Raw genomic sequence first — 16,970 nt, forward strand, 5'->3', positions numbered from 1 at the left:
CATAGCAGTTGTACGCTGTGGAAATCAGTGACAAGGACGAACCTCTAAGTCAGTGAGTATTTGGGTTTCAATGTCCTAAGAATGGAACGTGTACCTAAGTTGGTAGATGAACTATATGGAATGGCAGAGTAAGTAGAAGCTTGATTCTAGAGAGTATGCAATTTCGAAGAGTAGTAGCCGACGATGGATGTACATGGAATTCTGGCACGTGTTGTAATTGGACAACTGCAGATAAGGAATTATTGAGTATTAATGGAAACTAAATGAACTACGGATATAGCATAACTCAGAGGATTTCAAAGTGTGTGAATTGTTGGAATCATAGTAGCGCAACGGATCGAGGAAGAACCAAATAAGTCTGAGGTAGGAATGAACGGACTAATTGTAGGATCTTCTCTTGGGATGGAAGTATCTTCCCAAGAGGAACTCGTCGAAGCAGCATTTCGTTTGTCATGAGGGATACCGGCAGTGGACCAAATTGGGAAGAGACCTTGTGGATGACATGTGATCCGATGTCCGTAGATCATCAGTTGAACTTGTAAGCATTAAGAGTTGGACATAGTATCGTGATTGCCGGAATGCTGGAGGCTAGTGAAGACATTCAGCTGGCACAAGTTCTTTGTGGTTAAGCCTTGTGCACTATGATCATGCAGGAAGACTCGGGCAGTGGTTACAGGTCAGCTATTGAATTTCACCTCTCATCAGTAGAATCTTGTGTGAGGTTGTCGAATGTCAAGGCTATAGTTGCAAGATGCTACGCTATCATGGATTGTGGTGATGACTGATACGTCTAGAACTGAGGCGAGAGTTAAGTAAGGAGATTCAGTTGTATAAGTAAGGGGGTAAACTTGAGACAACCATCCTAACATTTTGGAAACCAGAAGCTAGGACCAAGATATTTGGCTAACGCCTAATGTCATTGTATGGACTTTGGTAGAGAATAATTTAAAGCGTCGTCATGGAACGGAATATTATGACAAGAATGCTTGGATGGGAAGTAATTCAAGGAGCCTGAGTGAATCAATAAGTGTGTTGGACAAGGGTGAACACAATAGAATTTTGAACAGCAGATATCCAAGTGAGTGGATTACTAGGGTTTCTGAAGTTCTGGGGATTCAGTGCAGAGCAATGAAGGTCAAGGACCCTAAAAGGATCTTTCCCCAGATATGTCAAGACGAAGTATCAGATTAGACGTGTTGCTTGAGAGTTAAGGTTTCTAATCATGTGTAGTGGGATGCAAGCGTTTTGGCAGATTATGTTTCTTCGTATGGAATGACCCTCAGACAGAGTAGAGAGATTACCTAAAGAGGAATGTGAGTAACGTTCTTCCCTTTGGTTGGATAGATGTGAAGAGTTGGTTTTTCGCGATGATTGAAAGGAATTCGAGGACGAATTCAATTTAAGGGGGGGAGAATGTAATATCCCACATTAATCTAAGCATAATTAAGAGATACTAAGAAGAAATGTGTATTATTATAGTGGATTAGTTAGAATCCAACTAAGTGGCATATTGGTAATTACCACTTAGTTGGAGGGCATTATGGACATTTAACTCTATTGCATGGGCTTAAGGACATGTTTGGTTGGTTAGTTGTTACAAATCAGAATTTTGAAGAATGAGAGAGCTTAGGAGCATGGAAAGAAAGAAGAAAATCATGTTCATCCTTTGCATTTTCGCAACCCTTGATACAGCTCCACTAAATCAGGTATATCTCCCAACTCGTAACTCCGATCGTAACGATTCTGGTCCCATTGGAAAGCTAACGAATTTCTCTTCGATTTGCACCTATGGTTCGCGTTCATAGCTTGTTTATTGGTGGAGATAAACGCATTTGAAGATTGATGATTGATGCTGAAAGTGAGTACAAGAGTGGTTACGGGTTTGGTGAACTTGAAGGTGTAGTTTGTGTCAAGAAGATAGTCCAATGGAAGCAAGAACATGATCTCAACCTCTATTAATCCAAGGTGAGTCCTTAGTTAGAGACTTTGGGGAAAATCATGGGAATTGCATGTTTGGGGTTTAGGGATTGTGAGAAATAACTATAAATCCATGACACTAACATGATAATTGTGCTATTTGTTGGTTGTTGTTGTTATTTGTTGGCTGGATATATCTTTAAATCGTGCATGCAGGTGGATTCACGGGGTTAAAATACCCCAGGACAGAACTGATGAGTTCTGCATTTTTCTGTGTCTGCTATGGTCCGCTAAGCGGGCTAAGGCCGCTAAGCGGATGCTGAGCATTTTTCCATAAATTTGCGGTCCCGCTGAGCGGACCCAGTTTGCCCGCTGAGCGGAGGATGCTGGTTGTGAAGAAAATGATAAATCGCGAGCCCGCTAAGCGGACGTGAGACCGCTAAGCGGGGAAACAGTTGAGGTTCGCCCCTGGAAAGCCCGCTTACAGGCCGCTAAGCGGCCAGTGCTGGGCAGAATTATATTTTTCGTACCCCTTGAGTGCAGTTCTGGTTTTATTCATAACCGGACTCCTCCCTATTCGATTAGGTGTACCTGTTGGTGGTATGTGACACCGTTAATCATTAAAGTTTTGTATTTCCATTTGATTATTCGGAAATTGTGAATTATGCATAATTTGAATGTGATGGTTTAACTACTACTAATCGTTCCTTGATGCTTTTATGAATGCAATGTGATGGAACCTGAATAATTGCTAAAGCCCGTTGTTTCGGTTAAACATTTGGGTTTGTGTGCATTGTGTGCTTTGACGCTTGTTATGCGTGTGTATGCTTGAATCGAAGCGGGCCAGGGGCTAGGTTGATTTATGACTCGGGCTTTGTGATCAATGAGTCGTCCCGGGCTTTGTGATCAATGGGACAGCCCCGATCGTGTGATCTTGGGCTCACACCTGAGCTACCGTTGCAGTGTGCTTGTGAGGGTCTGGAGGCTTTCCCACTTGGTGTTAACACACTTGCGTGCTCGGTATGGTGGGGTTATGTAGCCATGTAGGCTAACACATAATCGGTAACTCACCTCTAGTGAAGTCATGTAGACTACTACTAGGCTTTCGCCCGGTGGGCTCATGTGTCAAGATGGCGTGTTGTACTTGATGTTAACACACGTGCGTAAAGGTGGCTAGTGGGACAATGACGCCATTTCGGCTAAGGTCATCTCGCGGCCAATTAGGCTTGTGCGAACCCGTTTATCCATTCTTGCAGTGTGCTTGTACAAGTCTCTTGACAATAGGCATGGGTGTAACTCATCGAGGGTGTGTTTTTATAACCTAGTCGAGGCATTAACGCGCTTCTGGATTCCCCATACACGGGTATGGGTTTTGGCATACGTGTTTGTTGTACTATTTGTGTACTTGTGATATGATGACTCCTATGGTGGACGATTCATGTGTTTGCTCCGTACTTGTACCGGATGTGAGGATAAACCCCGGATCAATGGTGGATTCGGTTTTGATGCATGAACCCTGTAGATCCGAGTGGACCCATAGGATAGGAGGACTCACTGAGATTTAGTAATCTCACCCCAATCAACTTATATTTTTCAGGTGCAGTTTAGTAGCTTTTGACAGATAGCAGTTTCGGATTGATGGCTTGAAGTGGTGTTGGCTCGGAGACCTCGTCAGATCTCATTTTCCGCTGTGCAGATCCATGAAGACACATGTTTTGTAATTATTATTATTTCATGTTGTATTTATATGGATCATCTTGTATCTTTAGCTTTTGTATGTACTAAAATACCGATTTTTAACGTTTCATGCATAATATACTAGTCAATTATGTGTGGGGTGTTACAGTTGGTATCAGAGCAGGTCGATTCTCGGCCGAGCCATGAGACATCACTAGCATTTCCTTTTCCTCCTCTCATGTGAGCGTTGCTTGCCTGATTTTACTGATATCTCATTGAGCCGTTGAACTTGATCAACTCACCGACTAAGTGCGAGACAGTAGAATTACGGCAGAGCCGCCGCGAGGACTCGTAAACCCGTAAGTGTCGTGAACCCAAGTAGCAAGGATTAGTTGGGTGGTGAATTGTATGTGGAGGCTGGATTTATTGGACGACGTAAGTTGAAGGGATCTTGGAGTTGTTAGATTTAAGAGGAGCGTTGGACGCAAAGATGTGGATCGAGACAACTGGAACCCCCAGGATTATGACTGGACGAAGTGAAGCTTTCTCTAAGTCTTGGTAATAGCAAGGGAAATCCAAATAGGATTGAGTAGGAACCTTGTAAGTGAGATTCTCCGAGGGTGTTGAGCTGGGAATTAGTAGGATTCAGTACTGATGATGCTGCCGATGTTAGGTATGACGGGTGAGCTGATAGGACAGAATGACCTTGGAAATGCAGACAGAGGAGTTAGACCTTTCGGATTGCGCTGGTACGGAAAGTAATTGGATGGGCGGAGTATTAGATCCTGATCCAACTTGAAGTACCCTAAGCGAAAGTAGTTACCTAGTAAAGGTTGGTGGAATGTACGAGTGTGGTAACTTACGATTGGGCGAGGCTTGAATACCCAGTCGATAGAAGAGGATGTGTATTTCTGTTCTTATCATTTTATATTTAAGTTCTAGAACTACGCTAGATGGAATATGAAATGATGTAGAAGCGTGAAATGCAGTAACCTAAGTTCTTGTTAGTTGTTGTTTGTCTGACCCCGAGTGAAGCCATAGAACTACGCTTGGCGTTGGGCGTTCAGGCGAGTAAGAACTAAGATCTATCTGGAACGCCAGTAGGATGATCGCAGTTGAGTCGAATGTTAGGAACCATAGTATTCCTATCTGGACTGAATTATCCTTGGAATCTCATGCATGCGTGGGACGAGTGGGTACGCGCACTGCATGGTAATCCGAAGTTGAACTTCAAGTCTTCGTGCTTAGCATTTTGGCTTTTCGAGTAAGTAAACCTTGGTGTGTACCACTCTCAGGTTTTAGCATCCTGAGGAGTGTAATTCGAAGGACTTGAGGATCGATGAACCTATTGGAGGTCTGTTCAAACACTTGTCGGTTGTGACTTTAGGATACGCGTGGGGATCATTATACGCCACTGAGGTAGGTTACCTGGATACATGGCCTCGGAGTTGGACCACCATGTCGGTACTACTAGACGTGTATAATGCCACAGTATCGCTATCGTGCCCAAGATGCGTGAGTCATCCTTTTCCGACATGTGTGGGACAAAGATGATCTGAAGCTCAAGGTAGAATTCTGATTTGGCACTCGTGAGACACAGATCCAGACTCTCATAAGGTATGTCGGATAAGGATCCATACGTCGCGCTCGATAGTAGAGGAATAACTAGGCAGGCGATGGTGGGACGGATCAAGATCCGATACTATGCTTATGGAGACCCTGAGTGATCGTGATCGCGTGAGTTAGTATCAGATTGTACCTCGGGGACATTCTCGTTTCATGAAGTGTTAAGTTGGCAATTTTGCATGAGTGTCTAGGGTGGGACTCATGTGCGGTCCTGATATCCTGGTCAGCATGGTGAGTGGCTATCATGTACCATTGGCGACCGGTGATGGAATATGCAAGTTGTATCTTGGATCGGCTCGAGGTGTGATGTGTCTGGTAAGGTATTGCTAGATGCTCTGAGTGGAGAAGTGTTAATTTTGGTAAAGCATAAACTTTTGGTTTGAGAACTTCTGAGGAGTCTATAAAAGAGACGTTCGAAGTACAAAGTGCAATTTCTTGTGTTGTGACTACACTCAGACCGTCGAAAGCACTACAATGACGGATGCAGCCTCCGAGGAAGTCAATTCAGTGTCTGATTTAGAGGTGGAACATACATTAAATGACTGTGTGAATGGAGTGTGGCTATGGGAGGATTGTTATATCAGTTAGTCGCACGAGTTATCAGAGGTGATACCACACTAAGAGAATGAAGGTGTATGGTAGGGTGGAAGTTGTGTAAAACTGCTAGAGTTATCATGAGCTGCAGTACGTTGTGAAGGATTCGATACACCCGGTTGAGCAACAAATTTTGGTTGGATGAAAAACATAGCAGTTGTACGCTGTGGAAATCAGTGACAAGGACGAACCTCTAAGTCAGTGAGTATTTGGGTTTCAATGTCCTAAGAATGGAACGTGTACCTAAGTTGTGGTAGATGAACTATATGGAATGGCAGAGTAAGTAGAAGCTTGATTCTAGAGAGTATGCAATTTCGAAGAGTAGTAGCCGACGATGGATGTACATGGAATTCTGGCACGTGTTGTAATTGGACAACTGCAGATAAGGAATTATTGAGTATTAATGGAAACTAAATGAACTACGGATATAGCATAACTCAGAGGATTTCAAAGTGTGTGAATTGTTGGAATCATAGTAGCGCAACGGATCGAGGAAGAACCAAATAAGTCTGAGGTAGGAATGAACGGACTAATTGTAGGATCTTCTCTTGGGATGGAAGTATCTTCCCAAGAGGAACTCGTCGAAGCAGCATTTCGTTTGTCATGAGGGATACCGGCAGTGGACCAAATTGGGAAGAGACCTTGTGGATGACATGTGATCCGATGTCCGTAGATCATCAGTTGAACTTGTAAGCATTAAGAGTTGGACATAGTATCGTGATTGCCGGAATGCTGGAGGCTAGTGAAGACATTCAGCTGGCACAAGTTCTTTGTGGTTAAGCCTTGTGCACTATGATCATGCAGGAAGACTCGGGCAGTGGTTACAGGTCAGCTATTGAATTTCACCTCTCATCAGTAGAATCTTGTGTGAGGTTGTCGAATGTCAAGGCTATAGTTGCAAGATGCTACGCTATCATGGATTGTGGTGATGACTGATACGTCTAGAACTGAGGCGAGAGTTAAGTAAGGAGATTCAGTTGTATAAGTAAGGGGGTAAACTTGAGACAACCATCCTAACATTTTGGAAACCAGAAGCTAGGACCAAGATATTTGGCTAACGCCTAATGTCATTGTATGGACTTTGGTAGAGAATAATTTAAAGCGTCGTCATGGAACGGAATATTATGACAAGAATGCTTGGATGGGAAGTAATTCAAGGAGCCTGAGTGAATCAATAAGTGTGTTGGACAAGGGTGAACACAATAGAATTTTGAACAGCAGATATCCAAGTGAGTGGATTACTAGGGTTTCTGAAGTTCTGGGGATTCAGTGCAGAGCAATGAAGGTCAAGGACCCTAAAAGGATCTTTCCCCAGATATGTCAGGACGAAGTATCAGATTAGACGTGTTGCTTGAGAGTTAAGGTTTCTAATCATGTGTAGTGGGATGCAAGCGTTTTGGCAGATTATGTTTCTTCGTATGGAATGACCCTCAGACAGAGTAGAGAGATTACCTAAAGAGGAATGTGAGTAACGTTCTTCCCTTTGGTTGGATAGATGTGAAGAGTTGGTTTTTCGCGATGATTGAAAGGAATTCGAGGACGAATTCAATTTAAGGGGGGGAGAATGTAATATCCCACATTAATCTAAGCATAATTAAGAGATACTAAGAAGAAATGTGTATTATTATAGTGGATTAGTTAGAATCCAACTAAGTGGCATATTGGTAATTACCACTTAGTTGGAGGGCATTATGGACATTTAACTCTATTGCATGGGCTTAAGGACATGTTTGGTTGGTTAGTTGTTACAAATCAGAATTTTGAAGAATGAGAGAGCTTAGGAGCATGGAAAGAAAGAAGAAAATCATGTTCATCCTTTGCATTTTCGCAACCCTTGATACAGCTCCACTAAATCAGGTATATCTCCCAACTCGTAACTCCGATCGTAACGATTCTGGTCCCATTGGAAAGCTAACGAATTTCTCTTCGATTTGCACCTATGGTTCGCGTTCATAGCTTGTTTATTGGTGGAGATAAACGCATTTGAAGATTGATGATTGATGCTGAAAGTGAGTACAAGAGTGGTTACGGGTTTGGTGAACTTGAAGGTGTAGTTTGTGTCAAGAAGATAGTCCAATGGAAGCAAGAACATGATCTCAACCTCTATTAATCCAAGGTGAGTCCTTAGTTAGAGACTTTGGGGAAAATCATGGGAATTGCATGTTTGGGGTTTAGGGATTGTGAGAAATAACTATAAATCCATGACACTAACATGATAATTGTGCTATTTGTTGGTTGTTGTTGTTATTTGTTGGCTGGATATATCTTTAAATCGTGCATGCAGGTGGATTCACGGGGTTAAAATACCCCAGGACAGAACTGATGAGTTCTGCATTTTTCTGTGTCTGCTATGGTCCGCTAAGCGGGCTAAGGCCGCTAAGCGGATGCTGAGCATTTTTCCATAAATTTGCGGTCCCGCTGAGCGGACCCAGTTTGCCCGCTGAGCGGAGGATGCTGGTTGTGAAGAAAATGATAAATCGCGAGCCCGCTAAGCGGACGTGAGACCGCTAAGCGGGGAAACAGTTGAGGTTCGCCCCTGGAAAGCCCGCTTACAGGCCGCTAAGCGGCCAGTGCTGGGCAGAATTATATTTTTCGTACCCCTTGTCATACCCCAAAATTTGCCCATGCTATTTTTCATACACAAAACCAAATCAAAAGACAAAGCTCCAAAACACAGTCTCCCACACAGAAGTTCTAAACTAGGGTTTGAATAATTCAGAGGAAAATCATTGAATCAATGGCTCAGGGTGGCTCCATAGGGTCACCAACATCCCAAAGAATCTCTATGCAAAGTTTCAAGTCAAACAGAGCTAATTGAGTCCCTCAAATCCTGATTAGGTCAACAGTCGATCCCCAAGGGCAAAATAGTCATTTCAAGTCCAAATACAGTCAAAGTTCAAGATACTTGGTCAACAACATCCTCATAACCCTAAAATCATCATTTGATCAAGGATTGATCATGATGATGCAAGGAAAGATCAGAAAAGTCAAAAGGCAAAAGTTACTATTTTGGGCATGAACTGAAAAAAGTCAACCAAACTTTGAAAATTCGCCAAATATTCATACTTCATCAGAAAAATTCCCACCAAAGCTCATGTTGAAGGGAATTCATTCCTCTATCCAATTGTCCAAGAATTAGAGCCCACAGGTCAAAGGTTTAAGAATTATGGCCTCATACATTATAGGTCCTTTTCAAAAGTCAACAAAAAGACATTTTTTTCAAAAGCTCATAAAATGAGAATGAAAAATGATTTTGATATAGGACCAAAGACATTGGATAAAGGACTCTCTAAGGTTTCCAAAATGTCCTAAAACATCTCCATACCTCAAAAATTGAGGGAGATACATCTTGTCAAAGTTAGGTAATTTTGGAGGGAAAAATATGAAGGAATTCAAATATTTTGCGAATGGGCCCAAGTTCTTTTGATCCAATCTTGCTATACAAGTCATCTAGAAGCTCTATTGTCCATGTCACGAATTATGGATGATTAATTGATTTTATATGAATTTTCATTCATAAAAAATTCAATATTAATCAAATATTTTGAAAGAGAATAAGAAAAGCTTGATTTTATTTTGCTCCAATCAAATTAAATCATCAATTAAGTCCCATATCTGATTCAAATTCGTGGCCAAGAGAATTGGAAGAAAAAGATTGAGATTTGGCCATATTTAGGAACTAATAAAATCAAATTTCAAACAAATTTCTTCAAGATCCAATTTCAAGATTCAAAGAGATTTGATTCAAAAGATTCACCCTAAAACCTTCCAATATAAATACCTAATTGATCAAAACCCTAAAGGGGACGAAATTCTGCAGCTGAAGAACCCTACTCAAGCTTTAAAATCCATCAAAATTCCCAAACTCGAATTCGGCATTAGAGGGTGATTCAAGGCTTCCAATCGATCTCAATACATTCCTTGGGAGTCTCTGAAGCTTTTTTCAATCATCACACTCAATCAGTTAGCCCAGAACGAAGCCTTATCACTCACGGTTTGCGCAATTCTAAACTCTTTCGATTGCATATTCTCACGCATCCATGTCTTAATTCAATTGTATATTCATGTTTATAATTGTATGATGGTCGTTTCTGGAAAGTTTGGAACGATTTGGCGCTAATATGAACACGATGCCATGTTAGGGTTCGAAGCTCCAATTTGGGGTTTCTTAATACCAGTAAAATTAGGACTAATTAATGCCACAGACAGATTCGCAAGGATCGTACGATCACGTTGGTAGGGGTCCGCCAAATTTCCGTTGTGTTTTAGCCCTGTTCGCTATTTTTCAGTTTTGAGATGCAGGTTTTTATAGCGCGTCAAGCAAAAAAGCGCTGTAAAAGGGTCGTTTGCAGGTTGCTCTTGGAGAAGATGACTGCGTGGCGCAGTCCGATTGGCCCATTCAAAACGGGAAAGCGCGCGCTGGGTTGTGGAGGCAGGATTGATCCAGTGCATCATGACGCACGCGAATGCCATGGTCCCTCGCTCTCTCAGCCACGTGATTTCATTAATCCTTCATCCAACGCATCAAAAGCTGCAGGTCCACCATAAGCAACACACGCGCGTCACACACGATCAGAAGTTAAGTTTTTTTAATTTTTTTTTTATTTTTAATTACACAGCCGGTTATTTATATTAATATATATATATATATTTTTTGTTTTTTTTTTCTTTTTATTTCGCTTATAAAACTATACACATATTTTTTTTAATAAATCTTTTTTCATATATAATAATAATAATATTTAATTATTAATATCTATTATTTGTTTATTCATCTATTTATGGATTTAATTAAATATGTTCAAAAATTCGTATTTATTTTATTTTAATTCTAAAAAATTCCTAAAAATTATTTTTACCCTCGATTTTATTAATTAGGTCGAGAGACCAATAATTAATTAAGTCATTTATTTTGATTTATGCCCTAATCAGGGTTTACGAGGAACATGCCATACACTGATTTTATTTTCTTATTATCAGGGTTAGCAACATGATTCGCCCCGAGCGCACGCCTTCCACAAACCTCAAAGTTAAGTAATTTAATTTCATTTAATTTAAATTACATCTAAATTATTTTGATATTAGGGTTTGCCTTGCATTCACCCTCTCTTTCTGCCATGTCTTTTCAGGGTTACCTCCGAGGTTTCCTCCGACTCTAACCATATCAGATCAAATCGAACTAAAGCTAAGTGGCCTCGCTTATTTAATTATTAATTGTTTTATTTATTTATTCTTTATTTTCTGGTTAACCCTGCCAACCTTCGAATTAGCCATACACTCACCCAACTTTTTATTTACATTCTTTTTCAGGGTTGTCAATTGCCAAAGCTACGTTGTTGGTAACCCTAAACCTCATCTTTATATTTTTTATGATTTTTATTATTACTTATGCCAAACCCTATTAAGGGATCCGCTGGTTACAATTCCCCTCTCCTCCGCTGGTTTCATTTTCCCCCTTCCCTTTATTGCTTTATATACTGCGTGGTTAGTAATCTTAGGGAGTGCAAGCCTTAAATCAACGTAGATAATTAATTATAAGATAATTTTCTGAACATAATCACATGATTGTTGCACACACGCACCCTTTTGGGGTAACCTCTCTGTTGCCTTGCTGCCTGTTGCCTGTTGCCTGTTGCCTTTGTGTTTTGCAGAATAAGCCTCGTCCCTCGGATTCGAGGATACCTCAGCCATGTTGCCTCGATAAAAAGGTCACGACCCTAATGATGCTGCCTTCGATACACAAATGACCTCGACCCTCGGATGTTGCCTACGGAAAAAGGCTGAGGTATCTTCTGGCTGCCTACGAAAAGGCTTATTCTGATCCTTACCTTAGACTACCTGCCCTTCTATGGCATGGGACAGTCTTATGGCAAAGGATGCTTCGATGACCCTTCAACCTCCAAACGAAAGGCTTCCTGCCCTCTTATGGCAAGGATAGACCCTTTCATTCTGAAAGGCAAAAAGAGACCTATCATCTGAGTTTAAGGTAATTACCCCTAATTGCCTTGCAATGCTCAAACCTTTTTATTATATTCTTTCTCATAATTTTTCAAAAGGGCTACGCTCATTTACGAGCTAAAGTCCCTATCTCTTTCATCTACTTTTTCTAAACAAACGAGCAAGCAAAGCAATTAAGAGCCCATGGAAAACCATGGATGCAAAAGGGTGCCTTACACCTTCCCTTTGCATAAATTACCCCCGAGCTCAGATTTCTTAAAAGGTTTTTTTTCTGTTTCTTTTTGCCTTTCCGAATATTGTTTGGATAAAATAAAAGTCGGTGGCGACTCTTGCTTACCGCGACATTTCGATCGATAAAAAGTCAGTTCACCGTATTACAGAACTGGCGACTCTGCTGGGGAGAATTTCGATAAAAGAGGGGTTACCTTAAAAGTTTAGGATTCATTTAAATGTTTTCTATTGTTTGCTTTGTTTGATTTAATTTTGCAGGGCTGTTTTGGGTATTCTGTTGTGTGAAAGATCCTAACCCGGATCTGAGTACCTTAGGTATATGGCATGAGATCAAGGAGACTGTACAGCGTATACTGATGTGGTTGATCTGATGGCCATCGTTAGTGTGGCACATTGGTTTGTCCTGGTGTTCCTTGGGATCCGACCTGGGGAAATGCTTGGCTGCCGCGTGGTGTCATTAAGCACTAATTCGCCCTTAGAACCTTAGTCGAACTTGACTTTGGCCTTTTAGAAAGTAGCGAGATGGCTGGCTTTGGTTCCGACTGAAGTTGGTTGATACTCGAAGCTACACTCATATGGACTGGACTTTCAGGACCTTTTCGGTTGGCGATTCGATTGCCGAACTGAGATAAGCGCCTTCGAGAAAGGTCAATGATATGAGCTCCTTAGAACCCGATCTGTATATAGGACAGGTTTGAACCGACTAAACTTCAGTGGGGAGGGTACGCACCCCCAGACCACATGCAAGCCTAACCTTAAGGCAAAATTGTGTGACTTGTTTGTGTTTGTTATCTACTTGGCATTCATGACATCATAAACATCATGAGCATCATAACATCATGACTAACCATTCGAGGACCAAGGAATTCATCTTTGTTCTGTTTTGTAGGTTATGGAGACTAGAAACACCATTCGAGTTAACTTTGTGAAGATACCTTCCGAATTGAAAGAATTGGTATTAGAGATTCCTGGAGGTTCCCGATTCTCTGAAAGACATGGTCTCTTGCCCAGTTTAGCTACTTCAGGTTTTGATGAAGAAATGATGAGTGTACTATTTCAATTCTTCGATCCCGAGCATCATTGTTTTACTTTCCCGGATTATCAGTTGGTACCTACTATGGAAGAGTTTGCTGACATACTTGGACTCCCCATCCGAGATCAGATTCCGTTCACTGGTTTGGAAGAAATTCCAAAATTAGAAGTTATCGCTCCCGCTTTACATCTTAAGAAGTCTGATATTGATGGTCATTGGGAAACCAGAAGTGGAGTCAAGGGATTCCTCGCTAAGTTCTTACTTGGGAAAGCTCGCATGTTTCTGAAGTCCATGAGTTATCAAGCCTTCGAAGACATATTAGCATTACTCATCTATGGTTTGGTGTTGTTCCCTAATCCTGATCAGTTCATTGATGTGCACGCCATAAAGATATTTCTGACACGCAATCCAGTTCCTACCTTGCTTGGAGATATCCTACACTCTCTTCACACTCGTACTATGAAGAAGCGAGGGACTCTTATGTGTTGCATACCTTTGTTATCTAAGTGGTTTATTTCGCACTTGCCTCGATCAGTAATGAGGAACGACCAAAGGCTGAAATGGCACAAGAGAATAATGTCACTTTCACATTCTGATATCCGTTGGCTGTCTTTATCCAAGGAAAGTTTCACCATGATCGACCGTTGTGGACAATATCCTAATGTGCCTTTACTTGGCATACGAGGGGGTATCACTTATAATCCTTGCTTGGCTTTACGACAATTTGGTTACGCTCGAAGAGATGGTCCTCACCATATGCTTATACAAGGGATTGTGTTTGATTATGAAGATGACACTCAGAATCACCGCCGGAAGTTCATACGAGCTTGGGATATGGTAAATAGAATTGATAACAAAAGCTTGGGACAAAGAAACTCCATTCCTTTGGGGCCTTACCTTAGATGGGTACGCACTCGTGCTCAACGTCTCATCATGCCTTATCCGTATGTCTTACCTGTGATAGTGGAGCCTGATTGCGAGGAAAGAGTTCCTCAAGTTATTACTCATCCAGATATGCCAACTGACATCGAAGAATTAAAGAGATCCTGGATTCAACTAAAGGAAGAAAGAGACACTTTCGAAGCTCAGTTTCGTGACAAAGAAAAGAAAGTGTTAGAACTCACAAGATTACTTCAAGCAGAGCAAGGCATCAACAACTTCATTGGTTCAAAGAGGAAGCGTCCATGGGAGACCTGAAGAATTTATCTTTTCTAAGTTTTATTTTATTTTCTAGTTTTATACTTTCCTTATTGTAAAAGACAACAATAAAACAATTTACAATTACTTTCTCTTAATTATTATTAATAAAATTTCCTTTTGTTTTGTTTTAAACAAATTTGAATTCTAAAGGTCCTCGAAACATTGCATATGCATAATCATATCATTCATAAACATCGCATCGCAGGTTTCATAAAATCAAATGCCTCATCTTTGTGCTGTTTATTTCAGTAACAAAGATGAATCTCGAACAATCTTTGAAGAATCTCCAAGCTCAGAACAACCAGTTCCAGAAAATAATCTTTCACTTGGCCAAGGGGCAAGAAGAATTAAAGGCACTTCTGTCCGAGAAGGAGAAGGACCAACAAAGGGGGCAAGGTGTGCAAGATAAATGGAAGTCCAAGCCTAAGCGGTCATTCACTCCGTTACCCATGCCGCTGTCTCAAGCTCTACAACAACTGCTCAATCAGAGCTTGATAACTCTATTGCCTCCATATTCACTTCCTGCTAATCCCACTCCTGGGTACAAGTACCATGCAAGATGTGCTTATCATTCAAACAGTCCCGGTCACGATACAGAGGATTGTGGACCATTGAAGCACATGATCCAAGACCTCATTGATTGCAAGATCATTGACGTCATTTCACCTGAGAAACCTCATATGGCCAACACTGGGTACAATCGGAAAGGTCACAATGAACCCAACCAATCTGTGGGGACAATTCTGACCTTTACACCAGTTCCACAACAAGGACACAAGTCAGATACACCCAAGCGCCAATTCTCAAAGATCAATATGACTCTGGCCGAAGCGTTGCAACAATTGCTGAAGAAAGGGCTAATCACTTTGAAGGACCCTCCGAGGAATCCTAGTACTTCCTCTTCTCGTTATAATCCTAATGCAAGGTGTGCGTATCACTCTGATAGTCCTGGACATGACACTAATAACTGTTGGACATTGAAGAATAAGATTCAAGATCTGATGAATGACGGAGAAATCAAATTCAACCCTCCTGAAACACCTGTGGTGATCACCGCTCTTATGCCTAGCCATGACAAGACTGATTGAGGTCTAGACGGACGAACTTCTGGAACATTAGATCTACTTTCATTTGCATATTTCTCTTCTGTTTGTTTAAACATTTGAATCATGATAGACATTATATGTTTTAATAATCATCATCAGTGCATCGCATATGTTTGTCTTGAATAAATTATTTCGCTATCACTCATTTTAAATTATGTCTTTATTCTGCATATGTTTTTGTGATACTCAACTCCTGCTAAAGTTGTATACCTTTTGAGGGAGGATGACGAAAATGATACCGCAACCTCATACAATATGCTTTTGAACGGACTATGCTGACGATGTACAGGCATTGTTTCAATTCCTAAACAGTGGAGATATAAGGATGGTAATCCCTCGTCAACCCCTTTGAGCCTAAGGAGTAGAAGTTTCTTTTTGTACGAAACACCCGCATTTTTAACCTGGGGCAGGGTAGTTCTCAGTTATTTTGGCTGTGCATTCTATTTTAAGAGAACCACTCTGTACACCTTTCAACAAAGGTTTCAATCACAAACGGTCATCCGCACACATCAAAGAAGTGTTGGAGATGTCAATCAAAAGACAATGATGGTTCGTCAGTCATCAAACAAGACAGTCAACATCTTCAAAAGAAAAAATGAAATATATATATACAAAGAAAGGCCTGCTAAGTCAAAAATCAAAAAAACGACTTAGGCAAAATCAAGGCATCCCGCTGACTGTAAGCTCAAAAAATACAGTTCAGGCAAAAGTTAGAAAAAAAAAATGAAAAAAGAGAAGTTAATAAATTCCTGAACAACACAACGTTGTGACTACCAAAAGGAAGAAGTGACTGCCATCTCAAAAGTTATCTTTGTTGGTGAACCATCATCATTATCAAAGGTGCAAATCCAAAAGTCTCTTGGAACCTGAATGCATAAGTTTGATTTAGCTGAGCTTAGGACTGAAGATCATCACGAAGAGGGGTGGGTACAATAAACTTTGAGCCATTATCCTTTGTTTCTTAAAACCGTGAACCAAGCCACGTTACAACCCTTGAAAGTCCTAATTGAAGCATGGTTAGTTCGAAAGCATACTGTCACCAAAAAGGTATCCTGACTCCTTAAGGTTTACCAAAAATGCTGAGTTGATATTTCTTTTTTACAAACATCACGTTATTACAAATAACACGTTTTACAAACAACACGTCGTTACAAATATCATGTTTTTACAAACATCACACTTTTACATCTCTTGCTTTAATGTTTTTCAAAAACTCAAGACAAACGTATGCATTGCATCTCATGAATTCATTATTAAACAAATTCTGCTACATAATTTCAAATGTTGGCAACAGAAAGAATTTGCACAGGGTACAACTAATGACTGAAAGTTATCCCGACAGACAATCACTTCAGAAGCAATGTCTCTTATGTATACAAGGGGCACAACACATTTTTCCCAATCAATCTGGGGCAACCAAGTCAAGATTCCGAGAATCTCTCAAAGATGCCAAAAACAATCAGGGGCATGCATCCAAGTAAATCTGAATCTATTTCCAATCAACAGGGGGCATTGTCCTGGGCTTACGATTACTAAGGGCATGTCGCCTACAATATACACTTCATAAAGGCCTCGCGAGGTGAATTTCTTCAAGTTCCTACTAGCAGGGGCAAATCTATGAAAGTCCA

The 16,970-nt window shown here is 40.9% G+C and overlaps 1 long non-coding RNA gene across 1 annotated transcript; it reads left to right on the top strand.

The window, feature by feature from the left end:
- Nucleotides 1-3,625, top strand: LOC131629276 (uncharacterized). The gene is made up of 3 exons (XR_009292003.1): nucleotides 1-1,706; nucleotides 1,806-1,965; nucleotides 3,515-3,625. It is a non-coding gene; the product is annotated as an uncharacterized LOC131629276 (long non-coding RNA).
- Nucleotides 3,626-16,970: the final 13,345 nt, after the last annotated feature.

This window comes from Vicia villosa, unplaced genomic scaffold (genome assembly GCF_029867415.1).
Source record: "Vicia villosa cultivar HV-30 ecotype Madison, WI unplaced genomic scaffold, Vvil1.0 ctg.000540F_1_1, whole genome shotgun sequence".
In the NCBI taxonomy this organism is placed as follows: Eukaryota; Viridiplantae; Streptophyta; class Magnoliopsida; order Fabales; family Fabaceae; genus Vicia; species Vicia villosa.